The sequence below is a fragment of the Ranitomeya imitator genome, chromosome 5, assembly GCF_032444005.1.
Source record: "Ranitomeya imitator isolate aRanImi1 chromosome 5, aRanImi1.pri, whole genome shotgun sequence".
NCBI lineage: Eukaryota > Metazoa > Chordata > Amphibia > Anura > Dendrobatidae > Ranitomeya > Ranitomeya imitator.
The window spans coordinates 652,492,459-652,515,534 of record NC_091286.1 but is presented as its reverse complement, the minus strand read 5'-3'; the positions used below and the strand labels follow the sequence as shown (position 1 = coordinate 652,515,534).

The following is a 23,076-nucleotide window of genomic DNA, read 5'->3' as shown; positions in this document are numbered from 1 at the left end:
AGATGGCCACCAGAAGGATCTAGCAACCAACTCCCTGGTACCAAAGATTCCTGGATGACCGGCCAGCACCGAACAATGAAGTTCAGAGATAACTTTACTAGTCCACCTATCAGGGACGAACAGTTTCTCGGCCGGACAACGATCAGGTTTATTAGCCTGAAATTTCTGCAACACTCTCCGCAAATCAGGGGAGATGGCAGACACAATGACTCCTTCCTTGAGGATACTCGTCGGCTCAGATAACCCCGGAGAGTCGGGCACAAAACTCCTAGACAGAGCATCCGCCTTCACATCTTTAGAGCCCGGAAGGTATGAAATCACAAAATCAAAACGAGCAAAAAATAACGACCAACGGGCCTGTCTAGGATTCAAGCGCTTGGCAGACTCAAGATAAGTAAGGTTCTTATGATCAGTCAAAACCACCACGCGATGCTTAGCACCCTCAAGCCAATGACGCCACTCCTCGAATGCCCACTTCATGGCCAGCAACTCTCGGTTGCCCACATCATAATTACGCTCAGCAGCAGAAAATTTCCTGGAAAAGAAAGCACATGGTTTGAACACTGAGCAACCAGAACCTCTCTGTGACAAAACCGCCCCTGCACCAATCTCAGAAGCATCAACCTCGACCTGGAACGGAAGAGAAACATCAGGTTGACACAACACAGGGGCACAGCAAAAACGACGCTTCAACTCCTGAAAAGCTTCCACGGCAGCAGAAGACCAATTAACCAAATCAGCTCCCTTCTTGGTCAAATCGGTCAATGGTCTGGCAATGCTAGAAAAATTACAGATGAAGCGACGATAAAAATTAGCAAAGCCCAGGAATTTCTGCAAACTTTTTAGAGATGTCGGCTGAGTCCAATCCTGGATGGCCTGAACCTTAACCGGATCCATCTCGATAGTAGAAGGGGAAAAGATGAACCCCAAAAATGAAACTTTCTGCACACCGAAGAGACACTTTGATCCCTTCACGAACAAGGAATTAGCACGCAGTACCTGGAAAACCATTCTGACTTGCTTCACATGAGACTCCCAATCATCTGAGAAGATCAAAATGTCATCCAAGTAAACAATCAAGAATTTATCCAGATACTCACGGAAAATGTCATGCATAAAAGACTGAAAAACAGATGGAGCATTGGCAAGTCCGAACGGCATCACCAGATACTCAAAATGACCCTCGGGCGTATTAAATGCCGTTTTCCATTCATCTCCCTGCCTGATTCTCACCAGATTATACGCACCACGAAGATCAATCTTAGTAAACCAACTAGCCCCCTTAATCCGAGCAAACAAGTCAGAAATCAATGGCAAGGGATACTGAAACTTAACAGTGATCTTATTAAGAAGGCGGTAATCAATACACGGTCTTAGCGAACCATCCTTCTTGGCTACAAAAAAGAACCCTGCTCCCAATGGTGACGACGATGGGCGAATATGTCCCTTCTCCAGGGACTCCTTCACATAACTGCGCATAGCGGTGTGTTCAGGTACGGACAAATTAAATAAACGACCCTTAGGGAATTTACTACCAGGAATCAAATCGATAGCACAATCACAATTCCTATGCGGAGGAAGGGCATCAGACTTGGACTCTTCAAATACATCCTGAAAGTCCGACAAGAACTCTGGGATGTCAGAAGGAATGGATGACGAAATAGACAAAAATGGAACATCACCATGTACTCCCTGACAACCCCAGCTGGTTACCGACATAGAGTTCCAATCCAATACTGGATTATGGGTTTGTAGCCATGGCAACCCCAACACGACCACATCATGCAAATTATGCAGTACCAAAAAGCGAATAACTTCCTGATGTGCAGGAGCCATGCACATGGTCAGCTGGGCCCAGTACTGAGGCTTATTCTTGGCCAGAGGTGTAGCATCAATTCCTCTCAACGGAATAGGACACCGCAAAGGCTCCAAGAAAAATCCACAACGTTTAGCATAATCCAAATCCATCAGATTCAGGGCAGCGCCTGAATCCACAAACGCCATGACAGAATATGATGACAAAGAGCACATTAAGGTAATGGACAAAAGGAATTTGGACTGTACAGTACCAATAACGGCAGAGCTATCGAACCGCCTAGTGCGTTTAGGACAATTAGAAATAGCATGAGTAGAATCACCACAATAGAAACACAGTCTGTTCAGACGTCTGTGTTCGTGCCGTTCTACTTTAGTCATAGTCCTGTCGCACTGCATAGGCTCAGGCTTACTCTCAGACAATACCGCCAGATGGTGCACAGATTTACGCTCGCGCAAGCGACGACCGATCTGAATGGCCAAGGACATAGACTCATTCAAACCAGCAGGCATAGGAAATCCCACCATTACATCCTTAAGAGCTTCAGAGAGACCCTTTCTGAACAAAGCCGCTAGTGCAGATTCATTCCACAGAGTGAGTACTGACCATTTTCTAAATTTCTGACAATATACTTCTACATCATCCTGACCCTGGCATAAAGCCAGCAGATTTTTCTCAGCTTGATCCACTGAATTAGGCTCATCGTAAAGCAATCCCAGCGCCTGGAAAAATGCATCAACATTACTCAATGCAGAATCTCCTGGTGCAAGAGAAAACGCCCAGTCCTGTGGGTCGCCGCGCAAAAAAGAAATAATAATCAAAACCTGTTGAATAGGATTACCAGAAGAATGAGGTTTCAAGGCCAAAAATAGCTTACAATTATTTCTGAAGCTCAGGAACTTAGTTCTGTCACCAAAAAACAAATCAGGAATCGGAATTCTTGGTTCTAGCATCGATTTCTGATCAATAGTATCTTGAATCTTTTGTACATTTACAACGAGATTATCCATTGAGGAGCACAGAGCCTGAATATCCATGTCCACAGCTGTGTCCTGAAGCACTCTAATGTCTAGGGGAAAAAAAAGACTGAAGACAGAGCCAAGAAAAAAAAATGATGTCAGGATTTCTTTTTTCCCTCTATTGGAAATCATTGAAAGGCTCCTTGTACTGTTATGGCTGGCAATCAGGCAACACAGCGTGCAGTAATCAGCGCACATACAGAGATCTGGCAATAACCCAAAACAATAGGACGAGCTCTGAGACGTGGAATCTCTGTAGACTGCAGTACCTGATCTATCCTCACACAACTGGAAGCAGCAGTGGATTGCGCCTATCAACTACCTATGCAACTCGGCACTGCCTGAGGAGCTGACTAGCCTGAAGATAGAAATACAAGCCTGACTTACCTCAGAGAAATACCCCAAAGGAATAGGCAGCCCCCACATATAATGACTGTTAGCAAGATGAAAAGACAAACGTAGGAATGAAATAGATTCAGCAAAGTGAGGCCCGATATTCTAGACAGAGCGAGGATAGCAAAGAGAACTATGCAGTCTACAAAAAACCCTAAAACGAAAACCACGCAAAGGGGCAAAAAGACCCACCGTGCCGAACTAACAGCACGGCGGTGCACCCCTTTGCTTCTCAGAGCTTCCAGCAAAAGATAATAACAAGCTGGACAGAAAAAACAGAAAACAAACTAGAAGCACTTATCTAGCAGAGCAGCAGGCCCAAGGAAAGATGCAGTAGCTCAGATCCAACACTGGAACATTGACAAGGAGCAAGGAAGACAGACTCAGGTGGAGCTAAATAGCAAGGCAGCCAACGAGCTCACCAAAACACCTGAGGGAGGAAGCCCAGAGACTGCAATACCACTTGTGACCACAGAAGTGAACTCAGCCACAGAATTCACAACAGTGAGTACTGACCACTTCCTAAATTTCTGACAATATACTTCTACATCATCCTGACCCTGGCATAAAGCCAGCAAATTTTTCTCAGCCTGATCCACTGAATTAGGCTCATCGTAAAGCAATCCAAGCGCCTGGAAAAACGCATCAACATTACTCAATGCAGGGTCTCCTGGCGCAAGAGAAAACGCCCAGTCCTGTGGGTCGCCGCGCAAAAAAGAAATAATAATCAAAACCTGTTGAATAGGATTACCAGAAGAATGAGGTTTCAAGGCCAGAAATAGCTTACAATTATTTTTGAAGCTCAGGAACTTAGTTCTGTCACCAAAAAACAAATCAGGAATAGGAATTCTTGGTTCTAGCATAGATTTCTGATCAATTGTATCTTGAATCTTTTGTACATTTATAACGAGATTATCCATTGAGGAGCACAGAGCCTGAATATCCATGTCCACAGCTGTGTCCTGAAGCACTCTAATGTCTAGGGGAAAAAAAAAAAAAAAAAAACTGAAGACAGAGCTGAGGAAAAAAAAATGATGTCAGGACTTCTTTTTTCCCTCTATTGAGAATCATTGGTTTTGGCTCCTTGTACTGTTATGCTGTGCTATCAGGCAACACAGTGTGCAGTAATCAGCGCACATACAGTGATATGGCAATAACCCAAAAACAATAGAACAAGCTCTGAGACGTGGAATCTCTGCAGACTGCAATACCTGAACCTATCCTCACACAACTAAAAGCAGCAGTGGATTGCGCCTAACACTACCTATGCAACTCGGCACTGCCTGAGGAGCTGACTAGCCTGAAGATAGAAATACAAGCCTGACTTGCCTCCGAGAAATACCCCAAAGGAATAGGCAGCCCCCCACATATAATGACTGTTAGCAAGATGAAAAGACAAAACGTAGGAATGAAATAGATTCAGCAAAGTGAGGCCCGATATTCTAGACAGAGCGAGGATAGCAAAGAGAACTATGCAGTCTACAAAAAACCGTAAAGCAGAACCACGCAAAGGGGGGCAAAAAGACCCACCGTGCCGAACTAACGGCACGGCGGTGCACCCTTTGCGTCTCAGAGCTTCCAGCAAAAGAGAATAGCACAGCTGGACAGAAAAAACGGAAACAAAAACAAAGTAACACTTATCTAGCAGAGCAGCAGGCCACAGGAAAGATGCAGTAGCTCAGATCCTACACTGGAACATTGACAAGGAGCAAGGAAGACAGACTCAGGTGGAGTTAAATAGCAAGGCAGCCAACGAGCTCACCAAAACACCTGAGGGAGGAAGCCCAGAGGCTGCAATACCACTTGTGACCACAGGAGTGAATTCAGCCACAGAATTCACAACATGCAGCTATCAGGGAGCCTTCTAGGGCAGCCCAATGAGCTACAGCACTGAGGAAAAAAAAATGTAGTCTCCACTGTCCCTGCAAACAAAAGGTGGTGTTGGACAGTGGAAATCGCTACAGCACAAGCGGTTTGGGGGTTAATGGACCCTGCCTAACGCTATCCCTGCTTCTGACGAAGCGGCAGCAACCCCTCCCTATGCTCAGATCAGCAGCAGTAAGATGGCGGTTGGCAGGAACACCCCTTTATAGCCCCTGTGACGCCGCAGAAAGCAAGCCAATCACTGCAATGCCCTTCTCTAAGATGGTGGGGACTGAGACCTATGTCATCACGCTGCCCACACTCTGTGTCCACCTTCATTGGCTGAGAAATCGTGCTTTTTGCGTCATTGAAACGCGACTTTGGCGCGAAAGTCGCGTACCGCATGGCCGACCCCACACAGGGATCGGGTCAGGTTTCATGAAACCCGACTTTGCCAAAAGTCGGCGACTTATGAAAATGAACGACCCGTTTCGCTCAACCCTATTCCTCAACAGAAAAGAAAGCAATAATGCAGCTGTTTGACTCCCCCCTCCCATCGGGTATCTTAGAAATTTACACAGAAACAGAATACAGCAGTTCTCAGACTTAATTAATTTCTACAAAACCTTCATCACACAATTCATATGCCAGAACACCTTAGAAAAACCAATGATTGAGAATATCTTTCCTCCATTCCTGACAGATTTATTTCCAAGTCTTTGGGCTAACAATATCAGATTCATCACACAAATTTAAAGTCTTCTTTTAATTCCACGGAAACTGATTCTCCTTTAGAGCTAAATATCCCTACTTTAGTCGTGCATAGTACTAGAGCGGCCGTATAGTCTATTCCACTGGGTCTACCTGGCCCCCCCTGGTTAAACCCAAAAACGCGGTACTCAGTGAAAGGAGGAGTGCGTCTCAGCCTAACCCTCCGGATACCTCTGGAAATATACATATATATGTATATATTCCTGAGTTACGCATCCTACCCAATCTTCGATCACCTCACCACGCCTGATTCTTACAATGATCAGGAATTCAGGATATTTTGACTAAAAATCGAATTACAATCACTGGTCAATCTGGGGTGTCCGTCCCTTATGAGGTACGGTTCGAGCACTGGGCTCCCAAGGAACTACACCTCTATATCATTCCACCCAAAAATCACCCCACCATCGGGGACAAACCTCAGATCCTCTTTGCAGCAACAAAAACAGGAAAACCACACCAAACGGTCAGTCTGGACAGTATAACTGCCAACTTACCGTGGTTGTTGTGGGGGATGATCAGTCCCAATTTTCAGTGCCTGTGTCTGGTCCCAGGATCCTTTGTCTTGTTGTCCTCCGGGGGGCAGAGGCGTTCCTGTTTGGGGCCCTACGTTTCGGGCGCCAACTGTTGAGGGAGGATCTAAATTGATCCTTCACGGTTAACTCAGTGATTTCCAAATTAATCTACAGGGCGTTGCCGGCAAGTGAAAATGACCAGACGGAGACTCGTGCCTCTGTATGGGGGATCGAGCAGATCTCTGGCCCCCCGTTTATTGTGTATGACTTTTCATAGTCATAGAAATTATACATCAAACAATCATCATAAGAACACGCTCACAGTTCTTAACCTATAAGAATGCAGGAAAAACTTAACCCATGAGGATACAGAAAAAATGGAAACTACAGATATGGTCATGTCTTCTTGGCATAAAAAAGACATACTAACAGATGCCTCAGTCTTGTATAACGATACACCCCCGAGTCTCTTATCTGGCTCGAGTTAGAACACTCAAGGTCTTTATACCAATTATGAACCATAGCCTAGTTGAATAACAGGCTTGTGAAAAACAAGATAAAGTTACTTCATGGCAGCTGTAACCTTTTACCTAATTAAATAACAGAATTTATCTTTAACCAACAAGAAAATGGAGTCAAAGCACAAAATGGAGAATCTAGCACAAAATGGATAATCTTTCATAATTTGTTCCTTCACAATAGCAGGAACAGCAACCATGGGGAGAGACATGCAGGGGGGAGAGGAGTGCATAGGAGGGAGAGTGACCCATGGGGAGAGAGACATGCAGGGGAGAGAGGAGTGCATAAGAGGGACAGCAACCATGGGGAGAGAAACATGCAGGGGAGAGAGGAGTGCATAGGAGGGAGAGCGACCATGGTGACAGAGACATGCAGGGGAGAGAGGAGTGCATAGGAGGGAGAGCAACCCATGGGGAGAGAGACATGCAGGGGGGAAAGGAGTACATAGGAGGAACAGCAACCATGGGGAGAGACATGCAGGGGGAGAGAAGTGCATAGGAGGGAGAGTGACCCATGGGGAGAGAGACATGCAGGGGGAAAGGACTGAATAGGAGGGACAGCAACCATGGGGAGAGACATGCAGGGGAGAGAGGAGTGCATAGGAGGGATAACGACCCATGGGGAGAGAGACATGCAGGGGGGAGAGGAGTACATCGGAGGAACAGCAACCATGGGGAGAGACATGCAGGGGGGAGAGGAGTGCATGGGAGGGAGAGTGACCATGGGGAGAGAGACATGCAGGGGGAGAGGACTGAATAGGAGGGACAGCAACCATGGGAGAGAGACATGGAGGGGAGAGAGGAGTGCATAGGAGGGAAAGCGACCATGGGGAGATAGACATGCAGGGGGAGAGGATTGCATAGGAGGGACAGCAACCATGGGGAGAGAGACATGCAGGGGAGAGAGGAGTGCATAGGAGGGAGAACGACCCATGGGGAGAGAGACATGCAGGGGGGAGAGGTTTGCATAGGAGGGAGAGCAACCCATGGGGGGAGAGACATGCAGGGGAGAGGAGTGCATAGGAGGGAGAGTGACCCATGAGAAGAGAGATATGCAGGGAGATGAGGAATTCTTGCTCCTAGTGGCCCGACAGATTTCCTAATCACAAATCCATGCCCCAGAAATGGAAATTTAGCATAATGGTCATGGGAAGTCTTTGGTGTTCTTCCTTTCCTAAAACCTATGAGTTCAAGTCCAGCCATTTTATTTTTATAAAATCTTAATATATAATGATTATAGGTTTTATACACGGTTTAAAATTAAAGATTAACTGTTTAGGTTTTAATGTGTTTTATCAGAGGTTTTATCTTGATATAAAGATATTGTGAATGTCGTGTGACATCTTGACATTGGAGGGGGCGTTTTCGCAGGAAGTAATGCTTGTTTGCTTGTGATGTCATGAAGGTTTTGTATAAAACCTCAACTACTCCCATCAAGTGGAGAGATGGTATGATGGTAATGGGAAGCATGAAGAGTTGTGGCTCACCCAAAACTTGTGAGTTTGATTCTAGCTAACTCTATTTTTCAAAAAAATGTTTAATATGTAGTGATCATTGTTTTTTATATATATGTATTTCTTTTGAACTAATGACTGATTGTTTAGGTGGATAATATGTTTCATTAGAGTTTAGATTTTGAAATAAAGTCATTGTAACTGTGGTATGACATTCTGACATTGGAGGGGGCGTTTCCACAGGAAGTGATGTCGGTTTGTTTGTAATTGTGATGCAAAGAAGGTTTTGTATAAAGCCACTGCTGCAAACAGATACTGTAAGTGTTTGGCCTTGAGGAAAAACCCGGTTCTCTTCCTCCTTCTTTGTGACATTGGTATCCACGGGAGTCTGCAGCGACCACTGTTTCCTCTCATATCCTGCAGGGGGTTGTGACCTTTCACAACCTTTAAGGGTGAGTGCACCTACCGCGTATTGTCATCCAAATTATCACTTTTATCGCCCTATGTGCGCTCTCTTTCCTTAACCCCTTAGGGACCGCCGATACGCCTTTTAATGGCAGCCGCTAAGGGTACTTAAACCACAGCGCCGTTAATTAACGGCGCTGTGGAAAAAGTAAATAGCGCCCCCCAAAGTCGGATTTTCTCCGGGGTCTCGGCTGCTGGGGGTAGCTGAGACCCCAGAGAACATGATTCGGGGGGGTTTACCGACCCCGCATTTGCGATCGCCGGTAATTAACCGTTTACCGGCGATCGCAAAAAAAAAGAAAACGCTATTTCTTTTTATATTCTCTGTCCTCCGATGTGATCGCACATCAGGGGACAGAGAAATGGGGTCCCAGGTAGCCCCCCGATACTTACCCTATCTCCCCCGGTGCTCCTCGTGGCTCCCGATGGGCGCTGCCATCTTCAAAATGGTGGGCGCATGTGCAGTACGCCCGCCGGCCGGCACTGGGAGGATCTTTGGGGTCTCGGCTGCCGGGGGTAGCTGAGACCCCAAAGAACATGATCGGGGTCGGTTTTACCGACCCCTGTTTTGCGATCGCCGGTAATTAACTGTTTACCGGCGACCGCAAAAAAAAAAAAGCAAAGTGTAATTCTCTGTCCTCTGATGTGATCGCACATCAGAGGACAGAGAAATAGGGGGATTCGGGGACCCTATCATACTCACCGGTTTCCCTGGGTCCTCCTGCTGCTCCTCCTGGCTGCCGGGGAAAAGAAGATGTCGGGCGCATCCGCAGTGCGCCCGCCATCTATCGCCATCTGCCGGCCGGCAGGAGAAGAGCAGTTGGGGCTAAAATTAGGGTTAGGGCTAGGGTTGGGGCTAAACCAACCGACATACCGACGCACGTTGTGAAAATTGTGCACAACGTGGGCAGCGGATGTAGTTTTTCAAAGCATCCGCTGCCCAATCTGTCCTGGGGAGGAGGGGGCGGAGTTATGGCCACGCATGCACGGTCAGAAATGGCGGACGCGACGTACAAAAAAACATTACATTGAACGTTTTTTGTGCCAATGGTCCGCCAAAACACAACTGATCCAGTGCACGACGGACGCGACGTGTGGCCATCCGTCATGATCCGTCGGCAATACAAGTCTATGGGCAAAAAACGCATCCTGCGGGTACATTTGCAGGATCCGATTTTTGTCCAAAACGATGGATTGCGACGGATGCCAAACGACGCAAGTGTGAAAGTAGCCTTAGGGTTAGGGTTGGGGCTAAAGTTAGGGTTAGAGTTGGGATTAGGGTTAGGGTTTGGATTAGGGTTGGTATTAGGGTTAGGGTTGGCATTAGGGTTACGCTTGGGATTAGGGTTAGGTTTGGGATTAGGGTTAGGGTTGTGATTAGGGGTGTATTGGGATTAGGGTTAGGTATGAGATTAGGATTAGGGGTGTGTTGGATTTAGGGTTTTGATTAGGGTTATGGTTAGGGTTGACATTAGGGTTGTTTTGGGGTAAGGGTTGTGATTATCGTTAGGGTTAGTGATTAGGATTATGGATCGGGTTGGGATTAGGGTTAAGAGTGTGTTGGGGTTAGGGTTGGAGCTAGAATTGGGGGGGTTTCCACTGTTTAGTTACATCAGGAGGTCTCCAAACACGGCAGCCAATTTTGCGCTCAAAAAGTCAAATGGTGCTCCCTCCCTTCTGAGCTCTGCCGTGCGCCCAAACAGTGGGTTACCCCCACATATGGGGCATCAGCATACTCGGGATAAATTGGACAACAACTTTAGTGGTCCAATTTCTCCTGTTACCCTTGTGAAAATAAAAATTTGGGGGCTACAAAATCTTTTTTGTGGAAAAAAAAATATTTTTTTATTTTCACGACTCTGCATTCTAAACTTCTGTGAAGCACTTGGGCATTCAAAGTTCTCACCACACATCTAGATAAGTTCCTTGGGGGGTCTAGTTTCCAAAATGGGGTCACTTGGAGGGTTTCTACTGTTTAGGCACATCAGGGGCTCTCCAAACGCGACATGGCTTCCGATCTCAATTCCAGACAATTCTACATTGAAAAAGTAAAACGGCGCTCCTTCTCTTCCAAGCTCTGCGGTGCGCCCAAACAGTGGTTTACCCCCACAAATTGGGTATCGACGTACTCAGGAGAAATTGCAGTACAACATTTGTGGTCTATTTTCTCCTGTTACCCTTGTGAAAATAAAAATTTGGGGGCAAAAAGATCATTTTTGTAGAAAAAAATGTGATTTTTTATTTTCACGGCTCAACATTATAAACTTCTGTGAAGCACATGGGGGTTCAAAGTGCTCACCACACATCTAAATAAGTTCCTTAAGTTATCTAGTTTTCAAAATGGTGTCACTTGTGGGGGGTTTCTACTGTTTAGGCACATCAGGGGCTCTCTAAACGTGACATGGCATCCGATCTCAATTCCAGCCAATTCTGCATTGAAAAAGTCAAACGGCGCTCCTTCACTTCCAAGTTCTGCGGTGCGCCCAAACAGTGGTTTACCCCCACATATGGGGTAATGGCTTATTCAGGAGAAATTGCATAACAAAATTTATGGTTACATTTCTGTTTTTACACTTGTGAAAATAAAAAAAATGGTTCTGAATTAAAATGTTTGGAAAAAAAAGTTAAATGTTCATTTTTTCCTTCCACATTGTTTCAGTTCCTGTGAAGCACGTAAAGGGTTAATAAACTTCTTGAATATGGTTTTGAGCACCTTGAGGGGTGTAGTTTTTAGAATGGTGTCACACTTCATTATTTTCTATCATATAGACCCCTCAAAATGACTTCAAATGTGATGTGGTCCCTAAAAAAAAAAAAGTGTTGTAAAAATGAGAAATTGCTGGTGAACTTTTAACCCTTGTAACTCCCTAACAAAAAAAATTTTGTTTCCAAAATTTTCTGATGTAAAGTAGACATATGGGAAATGTTATTTATTAACTATTTTTCGTGACATATCTCTCTGATTTAAGGGCATAAAAATACAAAGTTTGAAAATTGCAAAATTTTAAAAATTTTCGCCATATTTCCGTTTTTTCATAAATAATCGCAAGTAATATCAAAGAAATGTTACCACTAACATGAAGTACAATATGTCACGAAATACTTAACTCACCACTCCACTGCCCGCGCTGCTCCTTTCTCCCTCAAAATAAAGCAAAAATAATTAAAAATAAAAATATTATATAAAATGTTAATTTTGGATTGAAAATAATTGTTTATATAAATAAACACAATGTAAAATTTAAAGTTAATACAAAAAAATTGTGGCCCCTACCCTTTAATTATCAATCACAAGTCTGTTTTTCATGGATAGATCACGTGCCCATTACAGGTTATGGGGCTGTCCACGTGTCTTTTTGTCTCTGGAGCAACAGGACAAAAATAGGTTGTGGCATCTCAATTTTTGATCTGTTTTGCAAGACAAAAGGTCCATAAAATTAAACCGTGCTCAGATGGCCTCCATGGTTTTTTGTCCAGATGTTGTCCATTTCTACTATTTAATGGGTAGGGTAAGCTTGAATTTTTTTTGCCCAAGAGAAAAACAGATGCCCCTCTGACATGACAAATGAATATTTATATAAAAACATGGGTCCAGTTTCTCTTTCATAGAAAGCAGCAGGGGGTTGGGAAGGTGAGATGTAATTATAGTGGGCAAAATAAATTCAGTACTGAGTAGATTAGCAATTTAATAGAAATACAAACAATGCTAAGGTGGGCACCACCCTGACACCATTGTGGCACAACCAACTTTTTACTGAGTCTATTCACAGCTAATTCAATGACAGTTGAGTCTCCTGAATGTCCCTGTTCTAGGTGACACATTCATCTGTAATTCAATGGAGGTTTTTTGACATCCAATTGGCAAATGAGGAGGATGGGCATCAATGCCAGGTAGCTGCCTACCTATAAAAGCCAGAAGTTCGAGTCTTGTGGACTTATTCCTGAGAACTTCTCTGTGGAGATAGGACCTCTCTGAACCACAAGAAAGCTACATTATTCAACTATTTGGAGCAGAAGCCAACTTATAAACTTCACCAAAAACCCGACCCAGGTAAGATCACTCTTCAATAGTATATCCATTGGTGTTTTGTTATGAGTTTGGGGGTCTTCTTTCCAAATTACCGTACAACAATTGTTCCCATTTGTAGTAACATTACTTTGGTTAGATGTTCTATTTTTCTTGCTTTTCCTAATCATCAAAAATATATAAAAAAGTAATCTCTAGATACAAACACTTCTGTATTATCATAGAACTATTTTGCTTTTTCCTAATTTTGACCTTTTCTGTAGCTTCATGGAAAAGTTGCTGACAACCAATATGCTAATTAAGATATTTTTCTACAAGCGTTGTCGACCATCCTTTCCCTGACTGGCACATCTTTCTGTTTTAGGATTGTTTGTTTTTTAAATTATTATAGCTGACCAAAGAACTGAGGATTGTGATCACCACATGACGTTGTTTTAATCGTATTCCTTATATTTTCCTATAGAGTCGTACTGAGCTTCTATTGGATAGCACAAAGAATCACCAACTTTCAAGCAGCAATGGCCGCCTTCCAAATCTTGGAACTTCAGGAGATTTCTGAATGCTACAATGTCATCAAGGAGCTGGGCCAAGGGTCGTATGGAAAAGTTCTACTGGCAGAGACCAAACTGACAGGTATGGGAACAAGGCAAAACAAAGATTGTCATTTATGAACATTAGTGGCATAAAAGTGGTAATTTATATACATGTATAGTAATTTAACAATGACTAATTGGCAATGGAGATGAGATATTTATATGTAGGTCATCGGTAGGTCCACATTATTTTGGTAACATCAACTGGAATAATAACCATACACATAGGTGCAAAATCATCCAAAGCTGCCAAATTTGACAAATTTTAATCAATATCTAAATTGTAGAGTTGGTTTAAATGAGGATCATATCACAATAGGGAGGTCAGGAGAAATAGGTGTTGGCAAAATGTTACCTGGATAGCTGTTAGTATGTGGGGCTTTATTTCTTCTGTGTATCAGTATCCGATAGTCTTCAGTTTTCATCAAATTCAGCTGGATCTACCAATGGCCTGGAGACAGATATCAATGTATATTGTCAACTTTATTCTCTTATGTCATCAAAATGTCCAAATAAAATATCAATCGGCTGCACTATCCATTGTGTACCTGACCGAAGACATTGAGAGACAAAAGTATTAAGAAGTTGGAGTTCAGTCTCTCAGTCCTTTTTTATTTTTTTGGAGATAGATGGCTGCAAGATAATTCAGACAGTGGCTCTTCCATAGAGAACCTAAAAATGCTTTTGAGAGGTCCTGTGTTTAATGTTAGATGGCGGCTGTCAAAAATATCTCCAAGGAGGAAAAAATATCACGAGATTTAACTCCAACCGCTCAATCTTTATCCCCACAGCTGAGCCAAATGTTTCTATGTGCTGGTGAGTTTGGAGAGGTGACTGCCAGCGAAATGATAGATCTTGTGTATTCCTCAAGATAGTGACATTTAGGTTAAAGAAAAAAACTGTGTATTCAATTTCTAACGTTCTGTTCCCTGATATCAGTCTGAGAGTTGGAAGGACGCGAAGCACATCAGATATTCAGCCTGACCTGCCAAAATTAGCTGGTTTAGTCAACTTTGTTCTAATGTTCATGGCAGCCTGTCTGTGATTCCCAGGCTTTCATCTAAAGTAATTGTTTTGTTTAATCTAATTTGTATGTAAATTTGAAGTAAAAAGGGGATAAGTCAAACACATGTGGCATCCTTTTTATAGTGGTAAACTTGGGATTAAACTCGTGTTATTATAAATTTTTTCTTAATTTTTGTATTTTTCTAGGACAACCACTGGCCATGAAATTAGTGAGGAAGGACCGAACTCAACTGCAAACTTTTCTGATGGAGTTGTCATTGTCAATCACACTCTCTGATCACCCGAACATTATTACCACATATCCCATCTTTATTGGCACGATGGACCATTATGTGCTGACTCAGGAGTTGGCAACAGCGGGAACCTTGGATGATATTATCCAAAGTCAGGTAAGAAAGACCGACTCCAGATGCTCTCTTGCAATATACCCATACTTTCTATATACCCCCATAAATAATAGCCAGTTAGCTAACTAATGTGTGTGGGGTTTTTGGGAATACAATAAGCCTTTCAAAGGGTGGAATATGCTTTTATTAGAATACACTTTTTGATGCAACATGACCATCACAGCATCAGTTTTACCTACTGCAGCATCAACTGTCCTAACAGCAAAATGTTCAAATTTTAGTATTTTTGCTTTAGTGAAGGAACTACATAAGGAAATCTCATGATACTGATTTGTTTTCTGCAGGTTGGAATTCCCGAGGAGGCAGTCAAGAGATGCGCATTGCAGATATCTTGGGCTCTTGACTATTTGCATGCTAGAGGTTTGGTGCACAGGGACCTGAAGCCGGACAATGTGTTGCTCATGGACAAGGACTGTTATCAAATCAAGCTGAGTGACTTTGGCTTGACCCAACCAGTGGGAACCTATGTGTCGGCCATGTCACATATTATTCCGTACATGGCTCCAGAGTTATGTGAATTGAAAGAAGGAGACTACTTAATCTTGAGCCCTGCTATAGATACTTGGGCTTTTGGGGTTCTTCTCTTTGTTATTTCAACTGGATTTTTTCCCTGGCTGGAAGCAATAGAGACTGACACAATGTACCAAGTGTACATCAACTGGAAGAAATGTCCAGACCAGGCTCCTCCACCTGCTCTTTGGAAGATGTTTTCAAGAGAAGCCGTAAAAATGTTTGGCAATCTTCTTGGACAATGTCCGTCTTATCGTCATCCAATTCTGTCTGTCTTCGATTACCTCAATTTTCCCTGGAAAATAAACGTCTTGGAGTGTGGCACCGACGTGGAGGTTCAGGAGGAAGATTTGGTAATTGAAGTTGTGGAGGACAGCCCATAGCTTCAATCTATGATGAAACAGATCTGGGAAAGCAGCACATTAAGTCTTGGAGCAGAAGTTTACAGTCCAATCATATTGATCCATGCAGAAAGCATCACACTGACTCTTAGATCCAAAGTGGAAATTTCAAAAGTCCTAATGGTATGACATCGCCGGGCGATCATTCTAACCTGATACTGGTGGCCAAAATTCCAGATGAGACAACAATTATGAGAAGCAAAAGAAGCTTTGTAAAGTGAGTATTCCATGAACATTTGATGGCTATGGATTACGACTTGATTTTTATTCTTTGTAATTTAATGGAAACCCGTCAGTAAAGTTTAATGACTATTTCACTTATCTCTTCACATCCTACATTTTAAGCTGAGTTTTCTTGTCTAGTATTCATCCATTTGAAACATATCAGCATTATATTCATGCATCTGTTGCAAATGCAAAAGAAAAAGAACACAAAAACCGAACTAATGTCCAAATGATAAATTTAAATAGATTTATTTTGGAATAAGTACACCAAATGGTAGGGGGAAAAGAAAACCAAAAAGAAGGCACAATACCACTCCCCTGACGAAGGCTGATGCCGAAACGCGTGGAATGGAAGAAATAAAAAATGAATATTAAAGGAAATTTTTTTTTAAAAATTGTTTCTTTTTAATCCAGTTTTAGAATAAACACTTTTTAAATCTGCATTATTCCTAATTTCCTTCTTAATTTACTGTTTTTTTTAAGCGACAATTTTACCTTCAATTTTTTAACCTTTTTATTTTTGGATTTTTTTGTAATGGATTTGTTATTATATATAAAGCAGGAAGTAACAAGAGATCCTTACTGGAATGTGTGGATTTTAATTTGGGGAGGATAACACTGCCTTATATTTAGATTTTTGGGAATTGGATTACTGTAAAAATGCTGTCTGCTTATATCATGTACAGCTTCCTCGTGACAAGTGGAGAAAAGAGACCAGGGAGCCATTGACAACAAAAGACATGGATCCATCAGAGCTTCCAGGATGACCCATGGAGTGTACACCACCCTGTTCCAGAAACGTCATCTGCACCCAGGGAAGTATTGCACATATATGCAGATGTCCATTGCCAGTTCAGATAACTTGATGTAGCAATTATCACATATTAAGGAATAAAACATATATATATACTGTCCCCAGCGGGATACACATGCAATATAGGACCGCACGCGCAAAGTCATGCACAGCATTCCAACTACGTCTCCATCATTTTCGTATAACACCACTATTACAGTCCCACTTGGTTATAATCTAGCCCCCATTTTCTATTCATTCTCATCCCCATGTATTTTTAATATACCTGTCATATGAGCGTTTCAATATTGCCGAGATTATTGCTGTATTATACATCTGCTGGGGACAGTATATATATGTTTTATTCCTTAATATGTTATGTTTGGTAATGTTGTTTTTTTGTACTTAATAAAAATCTTTTCTGATTTTATGTACTCTTGACATTAACTTCCTGGATTCTCTTTATTGGTTTGGTTCTTAAATTAGATAGGTGGAGTGTATCCAAGAGCTGGGGGTTAGATAGTGTATCATTCGCTGGAGCTAGATGCGCGGATTGTATCACAGGCTGGAATTAGATTCATGACTCTTTGGCGGTATCACATATGATAGCTTTATCCACGCTGCGCTGTGGGCTGTATCGCAGAAGTTGGCATTAGATACTTTGTTCTGAGGGTGGTATCACAGTATATGGAGTGTCTCCCAGGCTGGATTATACAGTATATGCAGTGTACTGCACACTGGGATTAGACACAGAGTGTACCACACCCTGGGATTAGATGCACGCCTCTGCGAGGGTTATATAAAACATGATGGGATTAGATGCTCGGGTCACGGATGGTATCACATATGATGGGATTAGATATGCCGCTCTGCTGGAGGTATCACCTGAAGGGATTAGATACTTGGCTCTGTGGGTTGTATCATACAATGGGATTAGATATACTTAACTGTAGCTATTAGCCAAAGCCCATTATAATGTAGATAGAAAAATGTGGTCGTCATTTCATGTCTTGGAGGCAGTGAACCCAGAAACCGATTATACAGGTACATACAGATACATTGTACATAACAGTGTATTTCTACGTATCCTGTATACTAAAGGTGAAGAAAAAGTCAGACTTTTTTGTTCCTATAAAACTACTAAAAATAATGAAAAGCAAATACAAGAATGTCTTTTTTTTTTTTTTTTTTTTGCAAGTTGCCCCTGTACTCTAACCCACAACATTCATCATTAAATGAAGGAGAGAAACCAATTGATCCACAGGCTCTGGTGAGGTCTCTGGGAGAAGTTTATATCTTTGAGCTGTATTACAAGCTCTGACTCCACAGGCCGATTACACTTATACATTGTACGGAACAGTTTATTTCAATGTCTTTGCCTTCTAGAGGGAGAATAAAATATTCTTTTTCTCCATATAAAATTAATAAACAATAATGAAAAACCAACATCACAAATCGGCAAATGACATGGATGTAACACCTAGGCTGGCACCCCGGCATGGTTTCCGTTTCTCCTCCATGCAGGAACGGCGACATGTTCACTGCCTCGGCCACCCGGCATCCTTGCCAGCATATTCCCTGCTTCCTATGTCCCTTATGGCTTTGGGAAGTAGGGGAGCAAAAAATGAAAATGCCAAAATGAAAATTGTTTTGCAAAGGTTGTTAAGGGGTTAAGATGATTCTTGACATCCTATAATATCGATAGTTATATATCTGGTTTTGAGATTTGTTATTTAATTTGAACATTTTTTTATTGGTTTGGCTCTATTCTTAGCATGCCTTTTCTCTTCACTTTTCCACTCTTCCTTATGTGGGTGTGATTGATTTTCACCCATGGAGATGGCATTCACTGGCAGGGTGTCCTGAATGTAGTATTCATTCTTATCAGTTCATTGCTTTGATTAAGATATTACATCTCTCGAAACACGAAAACACAGAAAAGCACAGTAAAACCAAAAACACTCTGTTGCAAAAAAATCACAGTGGACAGCAAGTGCTAGTAAAAAGATGGAAAAAATTAGGTATTTGGTTGATACATTTTTTGCAAAAAATGTATATGAAGCCACTCTACCAAACGTCAAGGTATACCCATATCAGAGCAGTCCTAACTAATGTATGTAATCCCTATCTGATGTATTTAAAACCTGGTCATATGTACAATACCTGTATGAGCAGGGTTCAGAAAAGGAATGTCCATGTGGACACGCTGGACAGAACGGCTCCTGTGTGCACAGCTCACAAAAGGAGGGGTGGAGGCCTCCCCAGTCTTGTGGAAACAGGAAAACGATTATGTAAAACCAGAACACATGAGCTGCGCGCACAGTGAACAAGCCAGTAGAGACATGTTCACACCACCAAGAGACTTGAAAACACAAAAAAGCACAGTAAAACCAAAAACACTCTGTTGCAAACAAAAAAAATCACAGTGGACAGCAAGTGCTAGTAAAAAGATGGAAAAAACAGGGTATTTGGTTGATACGTAGGAAAGTGTTTCATATTTTTTTACCTTTTTATTTTTAGACAAAATGTTAATAAAATGTTTTTTATATAAATATTTTTTCTGCGGGAGCTGGATCTCCTTTTTCTACAATTATCATTGTTCAGGTGGAACCGGCCCAAGGCTTCCTCCGTGTACCGCAGCCATTGTGGACCCTTTACTTGGGGCTGGTGAGGTGATGTGGACATCTCTCTCTTTTTTAACAACTGCATGAGCTAGAAAATCACCTAACAATACCTCACACTTTGAATTGGAAAGTAGTGAAACCCTCTTTTATGTATCACCCACCGCTGTAGGGCCTAAATACAATGGAGCGTCCATGAGGCGTTTACATCTCATTACCCCATGAGGGCTGGATGTTGTGGCAGCTCATATAACATTTGGGATGTGTTGCTGTTATGTTAACCTCTTCTAACATCACTTATTAGCACTAATCCCTCCTTACTTTCCATAATGATTTGCACACACTGTCTGCATGAGGCTGTGACTGATGGTCTATGGCTGGTGGAGACCACCGCTCGTTAGTCAGTAACTATTCACTATCAATGGATTATGCAATAATAGTTAATTATACTGTAGACTACAACTAAAACATGCCATAAATATTTGACGGGTGAAAACCCCAAGTATCAAGGGACTGCAAAACTCAGAGACTTAGGAAAAAAGTAAAGGTGGAGAGTAGCATCAGCCATTATTTGGTAAAAATATTTGGAAATCAAGGATTTTTTCTTTAAATATTTTAGTTTAAGGTTCTCTACATTTCTGTCCTTTTGGATTAAAAAACTTATTGTTCACTGTGATCAACCACTTCTTGTCAGTAGAGACATGATGCACATGTGACATTGCAATAGGTAGGCAGATGCTGTCAGATAAGAGGTGGTTTTCGTGTCTCCGTTCCTACAGCCATGGATTACTGTTGTGGCCCATGGACCTGGTCATGTGAATAGATTCCTACTAATCTAGCAAAAAAACACGTTTTTATGCAAAAGCCCAGCGAACCCCCTACCTGCCACCGTATCCGGCTTCTCTTTTGATTAGTCATCCCGTTGTGATTTCATGGTTGCAGTATGACATACACACATTGTGCCAGGTCACTTAATCAAAGAAAGGATCTGGCAGAAAGGAGGCCGCTTTCAGGGCTCCAGTCCAGTGGCCATTGAATAAATTCACAGAAAACAGAGACCAGTAATACTTTTTTTGTAAAAGAAATTAGGTAAGAAAAAAAAAAACACCTTAGTCAGCTGATTACTGTGTATACATAATTATATTCGGTAAGAATAGCCCTCTATATCGGAGGATAAAGTGACAAAGTTCTAAAGACTCCATCCATTACACATTCTGTAGATTTAGTTCTGTGTTATCTATTTTTTATGTTTTGCAAGGAAAGGAACATCAGGTCATTGCGACCACATACACTCTCGGCTACATAGATAACACCCAAAAACACCTAAGCACAATAATGCGGAATCCCAGAAAAAAGTATATCAACCACAACAAGAAAACAGAGATCCCTAAAAAATAACTTTTAATAATGAATTTAAAAAGACTATATTTACCCACAAAATAAATAAAACAGTATTAAATGTACCTAGTGGACCCTAAATTGAACTACAATGAGTTCTACCTGGCAGTGGAGGTTGGCACCCTACTTTACTGCGGTTGGCGCCCCCACTCCTCGACGGCTCGCCCTTACAAGCCCTAAAAGGCCCTATATCATAGGAAAGGCTGAGTAGACACTACTCTCAATACCTAAAATGATAACCTGCCTATCAGTGGAGGTTGGCACCCTAATTTACTGCGGTAGGCGCCCCCACTCAACGACGGCTTACCCTAGGGTCCCTAATAATCCCTATAATACGGGATAGACAAAGAAAATTTTGTCCCACAAACACCACCGATACCCGTAGAAGAGAAAAAAACAAAACAAAATAGAAAAATAAACCTAAACAAAATAATATAAGTAACGAAAAAAAGTTTCACTATACTAGACTGATGTATATATTGAGCAAGCAAATAATGCTATAATAGATAGAATACTATAACCCAAATACGGGTACACTGGGTGCAATAATATTTATGTCCACAAAATAGTGTACTCATCCATTTACTGCTGCCAAGAGTACAGAGCGGTTTCATATGGATGAACATAACCGGCATCTGTCAAATAGTCCCCAAGCAGGTTTATTTTTCTATCAGGCCCTGGGATCCATAGGGATGTGTAAAATAAAGAATTAAAATAAAAAATATTGATATGCTCACCTCTCCGGCGGCCCCTGGACATCATGCTGGTAACCGGCCGGCTTCTTTGTTTAAAATGAGCGCCTTCAGGTCCTGCGAATGACGTCACGGCTTCTGATTGGTCGCGGGCCGCCCATGTGACCGGCACGCGACCAATCAGAAGCCGCGACGTCATTCGCAGGTCCTTAATTCCTAGAATTAGGAGTTTTGTGAATGAGAATGACGTCGCGGCTTCTGATTGGTCGCGTGCCGGTCACATGGGCGGCACGCGACCAATCAGAAGCCGCGACGTCATTCGCAGGTCCTGAAGGCGCTCATTTTAAACAAAGAAGCCGGCCGGTTACCAGCGTGATGTCCAGGGGCCGCCGGAGAGGTGAGCATATCAATATTTTTTATTTTAATTCTTTATTTTACACATCCCTATTGACCCGATATCGATACCCGATACCACAAAAGTATCGGATCTCGGTATCGGAATTCCGATACCGCAAGTATCGGCCGATACCCGATACTTGCGGTATCGGAATGCTCAACACTAGTGACGACATGCATAGAATGTTCCCTCATGGGAGATTTGTGATATCACGCATAGAATGTTCCCATGGGTGGGGTTTGTGACATCACGCATAGAATGTTTCCACAGGTGCGGTTTGTGACATCACGCATAGATTGTTCCCAGGGAGTGGATTTGTGACATCACGCATAGAATTTTCCCACGGGGGGGTGTGACATCATGCATTGAATGTTCCCACAGGCAATATTTGTGACATCATGCATAGAATGTTCCCACGGAGGGAATTTGTGACATCACGCACAGAATGTTCCCACGGGGGGTTGTGACATCACACATAGAATATTCCCACTGAGGGGAATTTGAGACATCACGCTTAGAATTTTCCCATGGGGAGGGGGTATTTGTGACATCACGCAAAGAGTTTTCCCGCGCGGAGGGATGTGTTTTGACATCACGCATAGAATGTTCCCACAGGTGGGGGGTTGTTTCATCACACATAGAATGTTCACACAGGTGATATTTGTGATATCACGCATAGAATATTCCCATGGGGGGATTTGTGAAATCACGCATAGAATGTTCCCACTGAAGGGGGGATTATGACATCACGCATAGAATGTTCCCACATGGGGGATTTGTGACATCACTCATAGAATGTTCCACATGGGGGATTTGTGACTGACATCACGAATAGAATGTTCCCACATGGGGGATTTGTGACGTCACGCATAGAATATTCCCATGGGGGGATGTGTGACGACATGCATAGAATGTTCCCACAATTTGTGACATAACGCAGAGAATGTTGTCATGGGTTAGGGAGGTTGTCATCATGCATAGAATGTTCCCACTGAAGGGGAATTGAGACATCACGCATAGAATGTTCCCACTGAGCGGGAATTGAGACATCACGCATAGAATGTTTCCACGTGGGGGATTTGTGACATAACACAGTGTTCCCACAGGGGAGAGGGGGTTGTGACATTACCCATAGAAAGTTCTCACTGGGGGAGTTTATGATAGCACGCATA

General features: G+C 42.6%; 1 pseudogene; it reads left to right on the top strand.

Annotated features, from left to right (window-relative positions):
- The first annotated feature begins 13,359 nt into the window (after positions 1 to 13,359).
- LOC138637899 (serine/threonine-protein kinase SBK1-like) overlaps positions 13,360 to 23,076 on the top strand; it is a 95,848-nt pseudogene continuing 86,131 nt past the window's right edge.